Source organism: Podarcis cretensis (genome assembly GCF_951804945.1).
Source record: "Podarcis cretensis genome assembly, chromosome: 1".
NCBI lineage: Eukaryota > Metazoa > Chordata > Lepidosauria > Squamata > Lacertidae > Podarcis > Podarcis cretensis.
This window is the reverse complement of record NC_137170.1, coordinates 56,143,551-56,161,769: the sequence shown is the minus strand read 5'-3', so window position 1 is coordinate 56,161,769 and position 18,219 is coordinate 56,143,551. Positions and strand designations below refer to the sequence as shown.

At 41.5% G+C, this 18,219-nt stretch overlaps 1 protein-coding gene across 5 annotated transcripts in view; it reads right to left on the bottom strand.

Moving 5' to 3' along the window:
• The window catches only part of LRRC4C (leucine rich repeat containing 4C), a 621,269-nt gene that overhangs the window by 101,314 nt on the left and 501,736 nt on the right, over positions 1-18,219 (bottom strand). The window contains exon 1 of one of the 5 annotated variants that reach the window (XM_079951503.1): positions 16,593-16,797. The exons of the other annotated variants lie outside the window; for them this stretch is intronic. The gene's annotated coding sequence lies outside the window, so the exon portion shown is untranslated. Of the gene's footprint in view, positions 1-16,592; positions 16,798-18,219 lie in introns of those variants that run through there. 5 annotated transcript variants of the gene reach the window in all.

Sequence of the window (18,219 nt, the reverse complement as noted above, 5' to 3'; positions counted from 1 at the left end):
AACCAGGATGCAGATTATAGTGGGTATATAGCTCATAATGTACGCAGCTGAACAATTAAAGGGGCAAAAATGAAATCCTGTTTTAACTTTGACATTTGAGGCCTCACCAGCATATGCAGACTTAGGCAGTACAATCAACTATTGCGCTTCAGACTACAGGCAGAGATACAATTTTTAATACTCACGCATGTAAAAACCTTTTTTTTTTTTTGCCTCAACTTATATAAGTTGAGGCCTTTTATGATTGAATCTAGAAAAAGTCAGATTTTGAGGATCGGAGCCCGGCCTGGACTGGAGAAGGAAAGCTGGAAAGATCCCTCCATGCAGGGATTAACTGACTTTTGGGACATGGACTTGGGTCAAGAGGAGACTGGAGTTCTGGGGGCCTTTGGATTTGGAGGAATCTTGAAACATGTCCTGAAATACTTCATGGATTTTAGCTTTAACTATGGAAATTTGGCTGACCTGTCGAGAAGGAACAAAAGTATTGTTAGGTCGGAGTTTCCCCGAGATCTGCTCTATAGCATCAAAGAATATGAAGAAGACCTGCAGAAGGGACTTGGAAAAGAGTTAAAAGCCTTGGACATAAGATCTCCAGGTTGATGGACTGTATGGAGCTGACGGAAGTGACTGGCAGAGTCCAAGACCGGGGAGAGGAGATGGTGGATGAAGATTGGAAAATTTAAAGTCTATATATAGAAATATTGTAAAATTAATGATTGATAGAAAAATGTTGGAATGAAATTTTATGGCCTTAGTAGAAATGTTATAATGAGTTAAGCTTAAATAAGTATACTGGTTTTAATGGAAATAAGATTAAAAATATGTTAAGACATTTATATGATAGAAAATAGAGAAAGATGGAAAGGAATTGCTGAAACAATTAATGGAAGTGGAATACAAAGAGGGAGGTGAGAGGAGGTTGATGAAACAAGGGAATGAAAGATAGAGTATGGAAAAGGTATGATGTATGCTTTTAAATTGTTTTTGTTTTGTTTTGTTTTGTTTTGTTTATTGTGTTTAGTTTAATGTGTTAAGGTTGTGTTTTGTATTGTTTATATATTGTATTGTATTGTTTTCTCTTTTTTGTTTTCTTTCTCTTCTTTCTTTTTTTGTAAGCTTTAAAAGTAATAAATATTATTTTTTAAAAAACTTTTTTTTTTGCAAGCAGTAAATAAAGATCAGTATATCAGGAACAAGTATCAAAGCCCTCTTGTGCCAATTGTTTACGAGCAGTGTGCTGTTTGGAGTCACACAGAAAGCACACGAAATGTGACACCGCCACTGGACTGACTCTGACTGAGCTGTTATTTTGCCAAACCCAACTGCGGAAAGAGCCAAAAGATGAGGAATTTACAAAGAACAACATCACCACAATCACACTGGAGAAAAAGAGGGAATTAAATTTTGGGCTCCTCTCTGCAGTAGAAGTCATGGAGATATAAGTGACCAAGTGACATAAATGCATATGTGACTTTGACCATGCTCTATAATACTCCAATACATGGCTTTGGAAAGGAATACCCCCATTTCTTCTAAGGAGAGCTGGGGGGGAGGACAGAAGGGGGTTTGCCCGTGCTCACAAAATAGAGATGTTTTAGAAATATTGCTTTCTTGCTCCAACCCCTCCTTCCCCTTTTAATAAACTTTGCATGACTACGCTGTTTATCTTACTCATGTTCACAATTTTCACACTCAATCATTCTTTTTAGGGTGGTGGTGGGAAATCTCTAATCGAACTATTCTGTGATACATGGCTTTGGCATTTAATATAGTTGAGGGGTTTTTTATTAAATATGTGTATAATAATAATTTATAAGGTCACACATCAAACTGGCATCTGGGTGACCTTATAAAAATCTAAGCAGGAGGTAAATAAAGACTAAAGATATGTGTAGGGGATAAAATGTCAGATGTCATATTTCCCATTCCCCAATGTACATTTGTTAAACCTAAAGCACAAGTTAAATATATATATGGCATTTATGGATGGGGCGGGGGGAATCCCATAAACAATCATTGTGGTTACCCTTTTTATGTGAACATTTTATTCTGTATTGTAAAAATAATTTCATACAATAATTTCTGGCCTATCTGTGAATCTTTCAGAGCTCAGATATATTCAGCTACATTGTTGTGGTTTTGCTATTTTATTGGCTTTCACTGATTATTACTTTTGTACTCATTACATTATAAACCACTTTGTAAAGAGCAATGCAGCTTCTGTGAATAAATAAAGCAAGAAACCCATGCACAGGACTGGGCTAGACAGCACTTAAATCCACACGTGCCAGCAGTACTTTCCAGCTGCACATTTTCAAAATGATCTAGCCTGATTTCTCCTTTAAAAATTATGCTGTTCATTCACATTTTTCCTAGATGCTTACACATTTGAATTTATTTGAATTTATTATTTATTGAATGCTCCTGGGCCTATAGGCTATGTGTTCAGTAAAGCCCAGAGTGATATGAAAGCCCAGAACTAACATTCCCTGAAAAATACCATCTGGCCCATGTCACTGGGCATGTTGTTCACCCAACATGTGATAACAGCTTCTTTTTTCTTTGTGACAGTTATGACTGTTCTCTTTTGATGCTCCCTCAGCAGTGCAGCCTTATAAAACTAAGCATTTGCTTGAATCTCTGTAAATGCCTTTTCTCCTGAGTTGAGCAAAGATCTTAGAGTGCCCTTTGTCATTCTTTGACCCAAACAAATATAGTGGTACCTTGGTACTCAAACGGTTTGGCTCCACTGGCGGAGGAACAGGAGTGCAGAAGGAGAGGACCACCCCCAGCCCCACTATTCTGGTAGGATGCCATTGTGGCGCCGCTCCCTGGACACACGCTGTGCCCCCCCCCAAGCGCCAGGTACCACGCCCCCGGGGTGCACACCATGCCTCCATTTGCTCTCCGCACCCAGTAGTGGAGCATGCAGCTTTGCCATTGCTTGGCTCCCATACAAATCGGCTCCCAAACGCTGCAAACCCAGAAGTAAATGTTCCAGTTTGTGAATGTTTTTCAGAAGCCGAACGTCTAACGTGGCTTCCGCTTGAGTGCAGGAAGCTTCAACAGCCAATTGAAAGCTGCACCTTGGTTTTTGAACGGTTTCAGGAGTCAAACGACTCCCAGAATGAATTAAGTTTGAAAACCAAGGTACCACTGTATGTAATGCAACCCCTCCAGATCTCCTACCGATGACAACTTCTTTTATACCCTTGCTTGTGCTGTCCACTTACTACTGTGTTTTGCTTCCCCTTCCATTTCTCCCCATCTTGGGAGACTGGCAACAATCACAAACTCTAAGGGCACTATTACCAGCCAGCAAATAGTGCAGCAACATATTTATTCTCCAAAATAAAATGCATTCTGACAGAGTTTTAGGACATTTGGAGTTACCAAGAGTGAATTCACAGCAATCAGCTCATCACTAAAACATTTATATTGCTACACATTTATGGACAGCTGCAACTTCATAGCTAAAGCGATGCTGCAGAGAGTATAGCCATCTGGATTTCACAGTTGCAGAGAGACTAAACAAGAAGTCCTACACTTCCAAACATCTGATCAACAGGGGACACTTATGAATAATTTCCATTAGCTGCACAGCACAAGCTTTTGTTGCTCAAGATTCCATACAGTATCAGCAGTGATGGGCATACTTCTTTGACAGAACCATTTAGTACTGTAAGCAATGATTCATTACAGAACTCAGTGTATGGGCAAGCCTATTTATTGTGAACAGCAGGCAAAAGTTTATTGACTTCAGTGATTTAAAAACTGCAAACAGGATCTTGAACTACTTTAGCTTGCAGGGAAGGGGGAGGGAGAGGGAGTATCACCCAACACTTTCCATATAAAGTAAAATAGAAACATTTTAGCATCTCATTTCAGTTTATTAGTATGAATGAATGGTGGTTGTTTTGGAAATTCTTACTTGAATGTAGCCAACAATATGCACAAGTAGCATATAAACAAATATTATGTGAAACTCCAAATCCTGCACTCACTGAAATTTGGAATAGATTTGGAAGTGCCAGGAATGAAGCAGAATACGTCTCTTTTGTGGAGCAAGAAAAGTTCCAAGAAACTAGAGGGCAGGTTTTGTCAAAGTACTAATCCATGCTGGAGTTCATATTTTCCCATCTTTGTGTTAGAGTCCAGCAATGAATTTCAGTAAATGGAGAGATCCTCTCTTAAGCACTGATTCACTCTTCAGAAGTGGTGGTCAATGCAATTATTCACAAAAAAGGATACAATTATTATTTTAATTTTATTTATTAAATTTCTATACCGCCCTTCATCCGAGGATCACAGGGTGATTTATAATATAAACATACATAACCACATAGCAAGGCAACAAACCAAAAGAAGAACACCCCCACAAACATACACACACCATTTAAAAGCCCATAGATTGTTTAATTAGCCAAAGGACTGGAAGAAGTGGAATGTTTTTGCCTGTTGTCTAAAGATATGTAACAAGGCACCAGGTGATCCTCTCTGGGGAGGGCATTCCATAAGCAGGAAGTCACCACAGAAAAGCCTGTTATTGTGTTGCTACCCTCCAGACCTCTCATAGAGGAGGCACCCAAAGCAGGGCTCTGTTGATGATCACAGGGTCCAGGGCACTTCATATGGGCAGAGCTGTTCCTTACATAAAACATACTGGTGGTATGTTCATAACAGGTATTCTATATGTTGAAGATAGATACATTGAAGATAGCTTGCTTCCTTTCCTAGGACCTGAACTGTTGCCTGGGCACATTGATGGATTGCATGTGGACTTCATCCAATCAATTCATTGGTGCTGTTCATCACTTCAATGTAGGAGAGATTACCTAGGTTTGGAGTTATGGTTTGTGCTGGATGGCTTATGCCTGGACCTTGTGTTTGCTCCTGGAAGTCCTGGTGGATGTCCTGGAGATGTTTATCAGCTCCTTCCTTTCCCCAGTCTTGCAGATTTGGTCATTGTCACTTATGCTCTGGTCACATCCAGATTGGACTACTGTATGTGGGTCTACATTTGCAGATTGTTTGGAGTCTTCAGATCCTGCAAAAAGCAGCAATCCAAGTGGTTCCTGGTATATCACTTTTTTTATTTGTGCTGGCTTCCAGTTAATTTCTGGGCGCAATTCAGAGTGAACTTGCCCAGGCAATGCTTCTGAGGCCATGCTCTGTGTTCCACTACATTCAAAAATGTGCTTGGCAGAGACACAAGAGCAGTCCTTCTTGGTCGCAGCACCCAGATTGCAGAATTTCCTCCTAAAAGAGGTTCAATTCCCCTCTCTCAAGGTGGATGACTTTTTTAATTCCCCTGTGTTTCAGTAATCAAGTGAAGCGTTTATTTTTAATCTCATTGTTCTTATTCTTATATTGTGATTTTAATCTGAAAGCCACTTTAAGGGCTAGAGAGCAGAGTAGAAATTGCCTATATTTCTCCATGGTTATGCCCCAATTATGGGACTCCCCCTTTGGCAACATGCATTGTCCCCACATACATACACACTATACATTTAAAGCACCCCCTACCAAGAATCCTGGAAACTGTATTTTGTTCAGAGTTCTTCTCTGTGAGGCATAAACCACAGCTCCGCAGGGCTGGGATAGATGTGATTTAAATGTATGATGTGTACATAGTCTCAGACTAAATCTAAAGATATTCCTGTTCATCCAGGTATTTAGTGCTCAGATGTGATGGGTTTGGGCATCTTAGAACTTACGTGCTGTGCTTAGATGTATTTTCAAAAGTTTAAAAATGTTCAATGTTTTTAACTGTGTATGGCTGCTCTGTTCGCCTTTGAGAGGAAAGGCAGGATAGAAATTTAATAATAAATAAAACATTGCTCCCTTCTTGTTAACCTATCCTCAATTTTCCAGTTTCTTTGACTAAGGCAGATATCAGAATGGATAAATCAGTGGCCCTTACATATCAAGTTACATATAGTTTGCATTTGAGGAAATGAAACATTAAAAAAACACACAAGCTAGGTGACTAGAAATAAGAAATTCTGCACACAAACATTGTGAAAGCGTCCCTTATGTTATCAGGGCTGGATTGGGAGGCAGCAAAACTGTTGCCTTTTTATAAAACAGATCAAGCCATGCATGCAACTACACAGCTAAACTAAATCACATTTATTGATTGGAAGGGAATGTGTGTCACCTCTTGTATCAGAAGGCTATGCAGATATCCTCCATAGTGAAATCTGTCCAAGCAGACTGAATAATCTAGGTTTAATATTTTAAACCACACACAAAAAGGTGTGTGTGTATGTGAAGTCAAGCAAAATAACTGCAGGCACAGGAACTGGGGAGTGGGGCTGGAGCTTCTTAAAATAACTTTTTTTTAAGCTATTTTAAGGAGGATTCAGTCAGCAAATTTTAATTCTCTGAAATGTGAACATCTCACCCTAGTTCCAGATCTCCAACAATTGACGGCATTAGACCCCAATTCCATTATGCATGATGAGTATTTGAAGTAAGAAATTACTAATCAAGCCACTCCAGATTTACAGTCATTAACCACTGACCTTGAGTGCAATGCTATTAAGTCTGCGCCTTTGGAATTCACCCCAGTTTCATCACCTAGATATAATAGAATTTCTTCTGTATTAATAATTCACCTTAGCTTGACTGATTTTGGCAGCCAAACCCTTCTGAAAATTTCAGCCTTGAGTTTCCTACCTTGCTTTCTGGAGAAATACCATATAAGCAACACCTGGATTTAGGACTTGTAAGCTCTAGCACACATGATGGCAACTGCAGCACAAAGTTACCGTTTTGTTTTGTTTTCTGACTAAGGGCTGAGTAATGACCTAGATTTAAATCCCAGCGTATTCCACTGATCAACCTTCTTTTCCTTCCAGACAAATTATCCCAGCTCCATCTCAGGTGTAGGACTCCCATGCAAATGAGAAGCACCAGATTGATTCTGCTGCTGCTGCATTGGTAATTTCACCCCCCTCCCAAGTCAGCTTTCATTTCATAGGAGAAAACCATTATGGCATGTTTGAAACAACTTCTAGGTATCTGTGATGCTTACACAGTAAGCAAAATGTAAGGAGACTGCCTGGTTAAGTGCATTGCCAAACAAACAAACAAAAAATAGAAAACTCCATTTTTAAAATTTATTTTTGGCACATTGCTCGGGTCTCAAAGACAGAATTTAAACCTGGTTTCGGACTGCACTACTTCAGGTTGTGTGTGAGGGATTTACTTGTCTAAATGCTCTTAAATACCATAAAGCATTCACCTGCATGACGCAGGTGGCGCTGTGGGTTAAAGCCTCAGCGCCTAGGACTTGCCGATCGAAAGGTCAGCGGTTCGAATCCCTGCGGCGGGGTGCGCTCCCGCTGCTCGGTCCCAGCGCCTGCCAACCTAGCAGTTCGAAAGCACCTCCGGGTGCAAGTAGATAAATAGGGACCGCTTACCAGCGGGAAGGTAAACGGCGTTTCCGTGTGCGGCTCTGGCTCGCCAGAGCAGCGATGTCACGCTGGCCACGTGACCCGGAAGTGTCTCCGGACAGCGCTGGCCCCTGGCCTCTTAAGTGAGATGGGCGCACAACCCCAGAGTCTGTCAAGACTGGCCCGTACGGGCAGGGGTACCTTTACCTTTACCTTTATTCACCTGCATATAAGGTTGCCTTCTCTCTGACATGCTAGTTATGTTTGTTGCTGAGGGTGGAGATGATTTGTAAATGGACAAGCATACATGCAAGCGTCTAAATATGGTGTAAAAGTACTATATTACTCTGGAAATGGTTTTATAAATTATCTGCTTTGTTGTATATGTAAGAACCAAGTCTCACGGAAAAGCTAAATAGTAATAATCAGCATTTTTTCAAAGTCTTAGGGTTCATATGTCCCTGAATTTCAGTTGGAATGGATTGGATATAGCCAATCCAACAATTCTAGAAAGCCCAGTTATCCATTTCATTCCCTCCCCCCCCTCTCTCAACATCACTACAGTATGCCACCCCATTGATTCATCTCACATACGGTAAGAGGCCTAAGCCTCTTGCATGACACCTAGTGTGGATTCTCAGGATATGATCCTCTATATCACACATGAATGAACAGAAACAATAACAATACATAAAGTACACAAGTGTTAAAACCAGTGTTCTGTCTTTCTCCCTCTCTTCTGCAAACCAAATTTCTTTAAATATTATATTATCACAAACTGTAAACTAACAGGTGGTTACAGGCTAATCCTATCATCTCCACGGGCTTTTGTGGCATGGAAGCTTGTGTGCTATAGCAGTTACAACAACAATGTATATGGGGAAAGTGGGACAGAACTCTTTGAAATATGTACATTTTTCTAAAAAACAAATAGTTGATCCAGGAACTGTTGGCACTAGACTAGGCACTAGGACCCAGAAATTAACGCAGCCCCTGAACTATACAGTACTGAATGCAACAAGCAACTGTCCTTATGGTAAGTGTGATCCATCCAGCCAAGGAATAATGCGCGTAATAAGTCCCATTGATTTCAGTGGTGGAATTAAACACATGCTTAAGTCTCTCCCACCAAAATTAATGGGTTTTTTAAAAAAGTGATTAACTCTGGCTGCATAGATGTTATAAAGGTAATTTTTATGGACTGATTTTAAAATGCAAAAGCAACTACACAAGGGATGTAAAATGCCTTAGCAGTGAAGACTGGGTAATTTTTATTTTTTGAATGAACTACTAACCGCTCTGATACTTTCCCCATTTTTGTAGGGGTGCCCTGAGACTGGGGTGGACTTGGGAAGGACGGCTGGTAGGGTAAACTGGATATATGATTGTTACATTGTTACATTGCCCCCAAATTCAATTAAAATTACAGATTAAAAAATGAGCTGAGAAAACTATAAGAGGTGTTAGAAATCAAGACTGGAAGTCAAAGGATCAAGCCCTTCCATCCTCATGCCTCAAATTTCTGGACCTTAATCTGTCAGAAACAGGGGGCAGAGTACCACATAATTGTTCTGTTCTCCATAGCATCAGATAATGGCCAATATTGGAAAAGGACTGCTTAAGATTCGGTACAGCTGTTTGCAGCTACTTAGGCTTTCCTAGAAACTTATTCCTTTCGTCTTGTGAAATACACAGGCTCTCCTGCACTGAAGATCTGAAGACATAATTATGATGTTAAAAATTTCTTTTAACCCCCAGCACAAGTTACTGCCAACAAGCAATGCCTATTTATAACATTTGTATTCCACCCAACCCCAAGGATCTCAGAGGAGTGTATCTGGGGTCACTCCATTTCAACCAGCACTCCATTAGGCAGGCGAAAATAAGATTTTGGTTCTCCCAGGCCAACTATTTACCCTGCTTAGAAAACAAAGGTATTGGTCACATCTTGAAAGTAATACGAAGGAGGCATTTTCACCCGAGTGTAGATTATTATTACGCCCAACATATATCACAAGCACACTTCTATAGAGATCATTCAAAGCACATTTTTCACCTCTTAATTATCACTTAGGTTAAAGGCTTGTGAAGAAATATGCTAGCACATTAAATGTCCTTCTGAGGCTGGATTGCCTGACTTGCCTCTGGCTTCTAATAACCTGAACTGTTGCAAGGACTAAGATGGAAATACACTGATTAACAGCATGCAGTTCTGTAGAATACCTTGGGACCTTAACATTTCACTCGTCAGTTGGGATTCTTGTTATTCCTAATCACACCATCAACCTGTCCCTTCAGGCTTCATAGTAATGTCATGATAAGCTATCTCTTCCCTCTTTCTTTTTGTATTTCAGTTGCTATGTACCTCAAAGAGATTAGCCATCTTTTACTTATGACCTCATAGGACGCATCTATATATTATCTTTTTGCTTAAAAGTTCAGATACTATTTCTGGCATCCAGGCAGAAGGATTGCTAAGCACTATGCCCTTTACTTTGAGCAGGGTACATTCAGAACACCAGATGTGGTGTTCTCTCTGATCTAGGAAAGTAGGAAGTTAATCAACAACTCTGATACAGGCTAGAAAAGGATTCATCTCTATTTCAGCACATCTCTGCTCTTCCTCTGTTCTCTTCCTCTTCCTTTTCAGACTTCCTCTTAGGTCTGATGAACAGAAACATGTTTCTGATTGGGTTCCCTCCCTCCCTCCAGCTCTCATTGACTCATTCAGCTGAGCTGGGATGAATTTACATGAGCAGAACTAATCCAGCAAAAGAATATTAGAGGAAGTTCAGATATTTAGGAGAGAGAAATGTGATCAGTCCTGCTAGGACTGTGTCCATTCAGAAAGTGACTGAATGTTCTACCCAGGTTGAAGATTTGTTGTGCCTGAGATGCTAGCGCATTATGTTCTAACCTGGCCTTCTCCATATTCTGCTAGATTTTCCAGCTTCCTTCAACATTAATTGGAAATGGCCTAGAATTGTAATGTACAACTACACATTAAGTTCAACCAAGGGAGGATTTTCCGTCCAGTTCCTGGTCTCTCAATCAGTTTAGGTAAGCCAATATACCACAAATAGAGACCAGGTGTGCCAGACAACACAAAGCAAATAGATGGCTCTCTCACACATAAGTCACACACCACCCCAAAAGTCAATTGTTATGAAAAATTATCAAGCACATTGATAATTACAAATTACAGTTAGGGATTCCTATTTGAGCCAAAGGCTTAACCAAACATCTCTATATATGTCTAGCCAGAAGCATGTCCCATTGTTGTGATCAAATCAGTCCCTGGTGAAGTTTTGACTTTTGTATTTCTGCATCTTCTTGTATTCTTAAATTTTTAATTGCAATTATTTTCACTTGCTCTTGATTTTATTTTATAAGCCTTTCACAGAAATTTGTAAGGGGGAGTCTTGTATATAAACCCATAATCAAACTTTCTTTGTTCATGCAGAGGGAGGAAAAAGAATTTGTGATAACAAAAATGAAAAGCCAAAAAAATACAAAAGGAAAGGAAAATCTCACATACTATTTTCATTTTGTAGAGCCACAATTAGAGAGGGATCCCTGAATGAGAAGTTTCAAGGATGATAAAATATGTAGAGGAGCAACCATAAAAAGAAATTGAAGATTCTGGCAATAAACTGACTACAAAGGTTGTAGGACTGCTCCAGGCATGCCATATATATTGCCTTAGGGAAGGAGGAAGGACTAGTTGACTCTCTTCAGCTCTAGCAAAAATCTAGTGTCAGGAAACAAGCATATTTTCTTAGGTCTAGCAGGTGACAAGACGCTAATATTTAAGTAAAATACACAGGCTTCCTACATACACACAGTATAATTTTTCTCACATACTACATTAAAGGAAATGGTTAGAAGTGATGCCCTAATGGTTGAAAGACTATAAATGACAATTTTTAAGGGTTTGCCAGAATGTGTGTACACTAAAAGTGGTAAAGCAGCGGGCCCTGCACCAAAACCCCTGGCATCCATGTCAGAACTCCCACTGCACCAAAACCCCTGGCTCCATGTCAGAACTCCCACTGAGTAACGTGGATCACGTAGCTCTCCATGGTACTCCAGTGACCTGCATGCAATGAAACAGGGGGCTGGCAGCTAGAACACAGGTGGTGTAAATCTGAGTTATTTATACCACATGGGTGGGAACTCATGTTTCTTGTCTGGCTGTATTAAATCTAGACACTGCTTTGGAGATGTGTGGAGGATGACATGGAAGAAATATGGAGACATGCTTTTTTCATCTGCAGGTATTAAGTGTGTTCAGATATATATATATCTCCACATTTCCTCCAATGAGCTCTAGGGGCTTTACATGACCCTCATTTTCTCCCCACAAGGAGCTTGTGAAGTAGGTTAAGCTGAGTGAGACTGGTCCATGAAGAGAGCTTCATGATGGAGTCGGGTTTTGAAGCCTGATCACCCCAGTCTGAGCCCAACTGCCGACCCACTGCATCACATTGTCTTTCTTTTAAACTTGTGCAGATTTGAAAGTTCTTATTCTTCAACCTAATTAATTCCTTAAACAACCAAACAATCAAACAAACAAGCACAAGCCAGGTTGCAAAACAAATCAAGCTAGTCAACTTTAAAACCCAACAGATGGGAAACAAATGCCAAAGAAAACATGTCGTACTGGAGAATTTAGAGAGAGACTGCTAATCTTGAAAATAAAAGACAAATTAATTTAAGTACAAATTAACCATTTCTTTTGAATCATGCCAAGACAGAAAAATGCACTTGTATACTGGCGGTGTTAAAATTAACGCATTCTAAATCTCACCCTATTATACATTATTATTTACTGATAAGAACCAGCAGAACACTGTCCCACCCAGTAAGTATAACAATGTCTTACATTGTGTAACTTATTTTCCTGGGTTTGGTTATAAAAGGGCACAGAAAGCTGCCTTATACCCAATCAGATCATTGTTCCACCTAGAGCAATTTCATTTTTACTTTCTGGCAATTTCACTGAGACTTTTCCAAGATGCCATGAATTGAATCTGGGACCTTTTGCATGCAAAGCAGTGTACTACCAGTGAGCTACTGCCCTTCCCCATTCCTGTTAATCTGCTCACTAAGCATTTCTGCTGAGGAACAATGATGGAGGTCATTTTTACCAATTATTCACCCTCTGCAGCCCACCCCCCCAAAAAAAACCTACTTTGGAAGGTTGGAACACTCTCTGGAGCAGTGTTTGTGACTAAAAGGGAAAGGGGCAATCAGCCAAAATCACCTTCCACCACCCCTTTCTCCAGTGTAAGCCTCGGCGAAATGTCAGCCCCTTGGATTGGATTGGATTGATCTTTATTACGGCCATTGGCCCGTTACATGACAGTTTCCCATACCAACATATTATACTTAAACCTCCAAATTTAAAATCGCTAAAACTTACAAAAGACAGACAGGAACCCAATCAAAACAAAAACAAAGACCACCAAGTCAGCCCTTTCTATTTGCCAAAGCGTCACAGTGGATGCAACTAGCATTGTCCTGATTCATGAACTGAGAGTAATTAATCCCTATTTGTTGGCTTATTTTTACCATTTTTCTTTCTCCTTAATGACTGCATGGTTTCTTGTTCTTTTTCTTTGGTACAATATACTTTTATTGTGTAGTGGAATGTTGAAAACTCAATATGCTAATGAAAATTAAAGTTACATAAATTAAGAAATTTGAGATGGTTATCTATAGAAGAACAAGAATCTCTTATTATTATCCCCAAGGAATCAGCTGACCCCCTGTATCTCATGGTGATGCTGAATAACTGTGTACGACATCCGGGCAGAAACAGCACATACAGAAATTCCATGGCAGATGCCATCAAAGTGTAAAACTCATTTTTTCTGGAGACAAATTTAATCACAAGCTATCTGTTTGATCCAATGGCAGATGATTCAGTTCAAGAAAGTGCGGACTAGAAACTTACAGCTTTGCCTCTTTTAAATGTCTCCTCGGGTTTTGGAATTCCAAAATACCTTATCTTGTTGCCAAAGAGAAACCAATGGCAATAGCAATTCTCCATTAATCCACTTTTGATTTCGGAACCCAGTTTTGATGTATGGATTTTGTATTTCTGAATTTTGTTTGGCCAAAGTTTGTCCCCACTGCCACCGCCAATTCCTCTCACAGAAGTTGAATAGACTTGGGGTCAGCAATTTTTTTCAGCAGGGGGCTGGTCTACTGTCCCTCAGACCTTGTGGGGGGCCGGACTATATTTTGGAGGGAAAAAAATGAATGAATTCATATGCCCCACAAATAACCCAGAGATGCATTTTAAATAAAAGGACACATTCTACTCATGTAAAAGCACACTGATTCCTGGACTGTCCACAGGCCAGATTTAGAAGGCGACTGGGCCGGATCCAGCCCCCAGGCCTTAGTTTGCCTACCCATGGACTAGACTGACAATTGTTTCTTAATTCAATGCCACGTTCTTTAGCACACCTACCCTCCCAGCATAGGCCTCTGAGGTGGCTATCTCACTCTCTTCTGTCCTGGTGTGGGGTGAAGAACCTTTTTCCATGTAGCAGTGTATGCCCTATCCTGAAAACATCTGACAAGTAACAAGGGGAGGCATTTTCCTTATCAATTCATCATTAGGAATACAGAAGCACAAATGGGACACTCACAGTTTTTATTGCACACTCTTAATTGTAGGCACAGTAAGTACTGACAGCATCACTTACACACACACACACAAAAAGATTGCCAAACTTTTTCTCTTGCCTGGCCTTTATGCCTCTGAAACAAGGCAGCTTTCCCCATCATCACATCCATAAGCTAGGCAATGCTGTACTTCATCAGTTGCTTTCCTGTCTGCTATGCACTTCTGCAACTAGCAGGAACTAAGGGAGATAAAAGAAGGAAACCCTGATAGGATCAGCTGGCTTCCCATTGGTCACTGCTGCTGTAGGTCTTGCTTGTGTGGTGTGGCAAGGGAAAGAACATCCTTGCCTCAGCAGGTTGCCTGTAGAGAGAAAGGAAGGCGATGAGGAGAGTCCTGAATAATGGCTAGCAGCTTCATGTGAGTGAGGTTCACAAGTGTGTGCTTAAGAATGCTGCAGCCCAAGTGCTTTCCCATTCTGCATGCTCTTCCAGCCCCAATCGGTGTGTCAAAATAACGTACCCAGGCAATACTTACTCCTCAAGTTCAATGGAGGAAGTTCTACTGGAATGGTCTTCAGCAATTTTGTTCTGCTCCATTATCTCCTGATTCTGAGCCTGCAAGGGGGAAAAAAATAATCATGTGTTCTTGACCAATGGTAGCAAGCAGTGAAGATGTGCTTGATAGTCCCTAAGCAAGGCTACCCAGAACCTTCGCTAATGTGTGATGAAAACTTACCCGGGTGTATGTGAGTTCTGCATTCCCCACGGCCGACATACCCCGTTTTGCCATATGAGGCAAGTTGGGGAGTACCATCCCACCCTGCCACTTCTGCACCGTTGTGCCACCACTGCTGCAGAAGAGGTGCTGGCATTGGCACCGATTTCTAGCAAGATGTCCCCACAAATTGATACCAATGCTGGTGCTGCTTTCTCCCCAATGGCAGAGGTGCCAGCGAGGCAGGGCCCTCCCTTGGGGACTTCTGCTGCCTGAGGCAGCTACTTCACCCTGCCTCATGGGTCAAGATTGGCATTCTCCAACAGCATTGCCTTTCCTGCACAGTAGTTATTTGCCCAATATGGGAGATACTTTCCACATTGTAGGAGGACAGAATGACCATGCATGTGTGAGTGCTCTAGGCACCACTTGGAGCCAAGGGAAGGAATGAAAGGTGTCCAGGGGTCAGTTCTGGGGCATAGGCCTCCCCCAACCCTGCTAAGCCCTTATTTTGCTTACCTGTGTGTAGTATCTCCGTTGGGCACTCCTGGTTGCAGTGGTGGAGCTGGCATTCCTGCCACTTGCTGGTCTCACAGTACAGCCTCTGTAAGTATTCTGAGAGGAATGTTATTTACCTGCTCCCACCTCTTTGTTCTTAGCCCTGGCTGGCTGTTATTTGTACAAAGTAATCCCTTTCAGCAAATTGTTCAGGTTCCCTGTTATAAGAATTCTCTGTTGTATGCTGCAGCTTGCAAGACAAGAGGGTTGACTGGTGTAGAAATGCACTTCACATCTTGACATAAGAACTGTGCTCCTTTGTGGATCCTTATATAGTCCCAGAACTGTGCCATGATGGAGTTCAAGTGAGTCAGAATCCCACCTTCAATAACCCTCTGCATGTGTTGAGATTCTGCGTTAACACATGAGGGAGGGCTGCAGGGGTGAGTGTGTGGTCTCCAGTCCACCACCAGCGATCTTTGCTTTCTCCACAATTCCCGAGGGAAACTGTATAAAGCAAGGAACCTTCTATATCAGACTTCCTCAAACTTGGCCCTCTAGATGTTTTGAGACTACAATTCCCATCATCCCTGACCATTGGTCCTGCTAGCTAGGGATCATGGGAGTTGTAGGCCAAAAACATCTGGAGGGCCGAGTTTGAGGAAGCCTGTTCTATACCCATGAAGACTCATAACACATTTTACAACTCTGGAACAAAACAGGATTCTAAAATGCACATGGAACCTAAGCAGATGGAGAAGGCTCTCTGCTTCACATAGTCACTCTTGAACACATGGAGAGCAACAAGATGGGAAATGGGACCAGAGCTGACACACTAGTCTCCTTGTCCCCTTGTTTATTACATTGACCATGAACCTGCGTGCCTGAAGAGGATTAATGAAGTTGGTGGTTGGAGGGGAAAATGTGAGTGGAAGTGTTGAGCTCTCCATTGATTACAACAGATTGTTTCTACTTAATGCATCACAGTAATGCTCTTGTCAGACTGGGACTGACAATGAAGTGAATATAAGCTGCCAACTGAGTTTGCCACAGCCCTAACATTCTCCCACCGTACTAGCAGTTTCTGCCAGTGCGTGCCACAGGACTACCGGGTGTTGTTGGGCTGCAACTGCTACCAGCTCCAGCAAGCATGGTCAAGAACCATCCTGTACTAAATTATTACAAATCCACTGTGTTGGATCAGTGCAAAGAAAATTACTAATGAAGTCATCCCCATGCAGCAAGCATAACTCAATTATAAAATATGCACAATTAAGTAAATAAATATTACACCCCCCATACACAATTAAACTTTAGGGCTGCGGTCCACAACTCACCTATGCTTGTTTCATCACATGCTTCCACACAAACAAAATTAAGTACATCATTTCAATTGGTTTGTGGATCATATACTGTTCATTGATATTTCTTGATCTAATGCACGCTGGGGGGGGGGGGAATGTTTTGCAGATCATTTGTCAATTATTCTGCTGAAAATTCCTGGAGAGCCATGGAACTGACTCATTCAGTTAGTCCATTCAATAGAAAAGGCCCCAGTGGGAGTAGCAGATTGCAAAGCTCACCACAAACATCATCTGCCTGGGACATGTGATCCAGCCAGGGCATGCAAAATAATGCTCCTTTATTTTTAGTTCTCTAACTGCAGGGAAGGACTTAAATCCTAACCCTGAGTCTAAAAAGCTCACATCAAGACTTGCAAACTAACATGAATCACACCCTGGGCTTTTAAAACACAAAAAGAGAAATGTGAAGAGACAAACTACTGAATATTTAAGAGTGCAAGCAATTAAGCAAGTCCAAAATGCTTTCAAAAGGACCTTGAAACCATCACAAAACAAATGGAAGATACTACATAACAATCAAAATTGTGAAAAAATAAAGTGTATAGAAACCAAAGGTGACATGGCCAAGGTAATACAGGATGCTGAAAAAAATCCCATTGCACATGACATTATAAAGGGTATAAAATGTTTCTAATTTAGGAGTGGGCCAAATGTTTTCCTCAATTTTGTTGTCAGTTCTTGGTGGGGAACATCTTGGTAACTTAAAAGGTAAAAGGTAAAGGTACCCCTGCCCGTACGGGCCAGTCTTGACAGACTCTGGGGTTGTGCGCCCATCTCACTTAAGAGGCCAGGGGCCAGCGCTGTCCGGAGACACTTCCGGGTCACGTGGCCAGCGTGACATTGCTGCTCTGGCGAGCCAGAGCCGCACACGGAAACGCCGTTTACCTTCCCGCTGGTAAGCGGTCCCTATTTATCTACTTGCACCTGGAGGTGCTTTCGAACTGCTAGGTTGGCAGGCGCTGGGACCGAGCAGCGGGAGCGCACCCCGCTGCAGGGATTCGAACCACCGACCTTTCGATCGGCAAGTCCTAGGCGCTGAGGCTTTAACCCACAGCGCCACCTGCGTCACCTTGGTAACTTACAGGGGGACAAATAAGGCCATCTCCTCCTCCATCATTTCCTCTGTCTATCTGTCTGTCTATCTGTCTGTGTATTTGAGCTTTTCCAACCCCAAGAAAGTGCTAGATAATCTCTCCTCCCCTTGGATAATTTACATAAAATGGCTTCCCCAGTTTCTCTTTGAAAAAGTTCAAGTTGCCATTTTCACACATATCTAGTAGGGACCATTGCAGTAGTCCAGTCTGAGGAAGGGTGCTCAATTAATGCACAGATAATGGAGGCTGAGACCATCCTCTCTAGAAAAGGCTACAACTGAGCAAAGCTGGAAGAAAGGCATGACTAGCAAACATCACCACCCAGGTATCAGGGGAAAGCACTGGATTCCAGAGCTTCCCAAACTGTGTACCTGCCCCCGACTTTTTTTTTTAATGGAAATTTATCTCCTGAGCCAATCTGAGGCTCAGAAAATATGCTCACACCCTGCTTTCAAAATCTTTCCTTGAAGAAATAAAACTCTGCTGCTTTGCAGTAAAAGCCCACA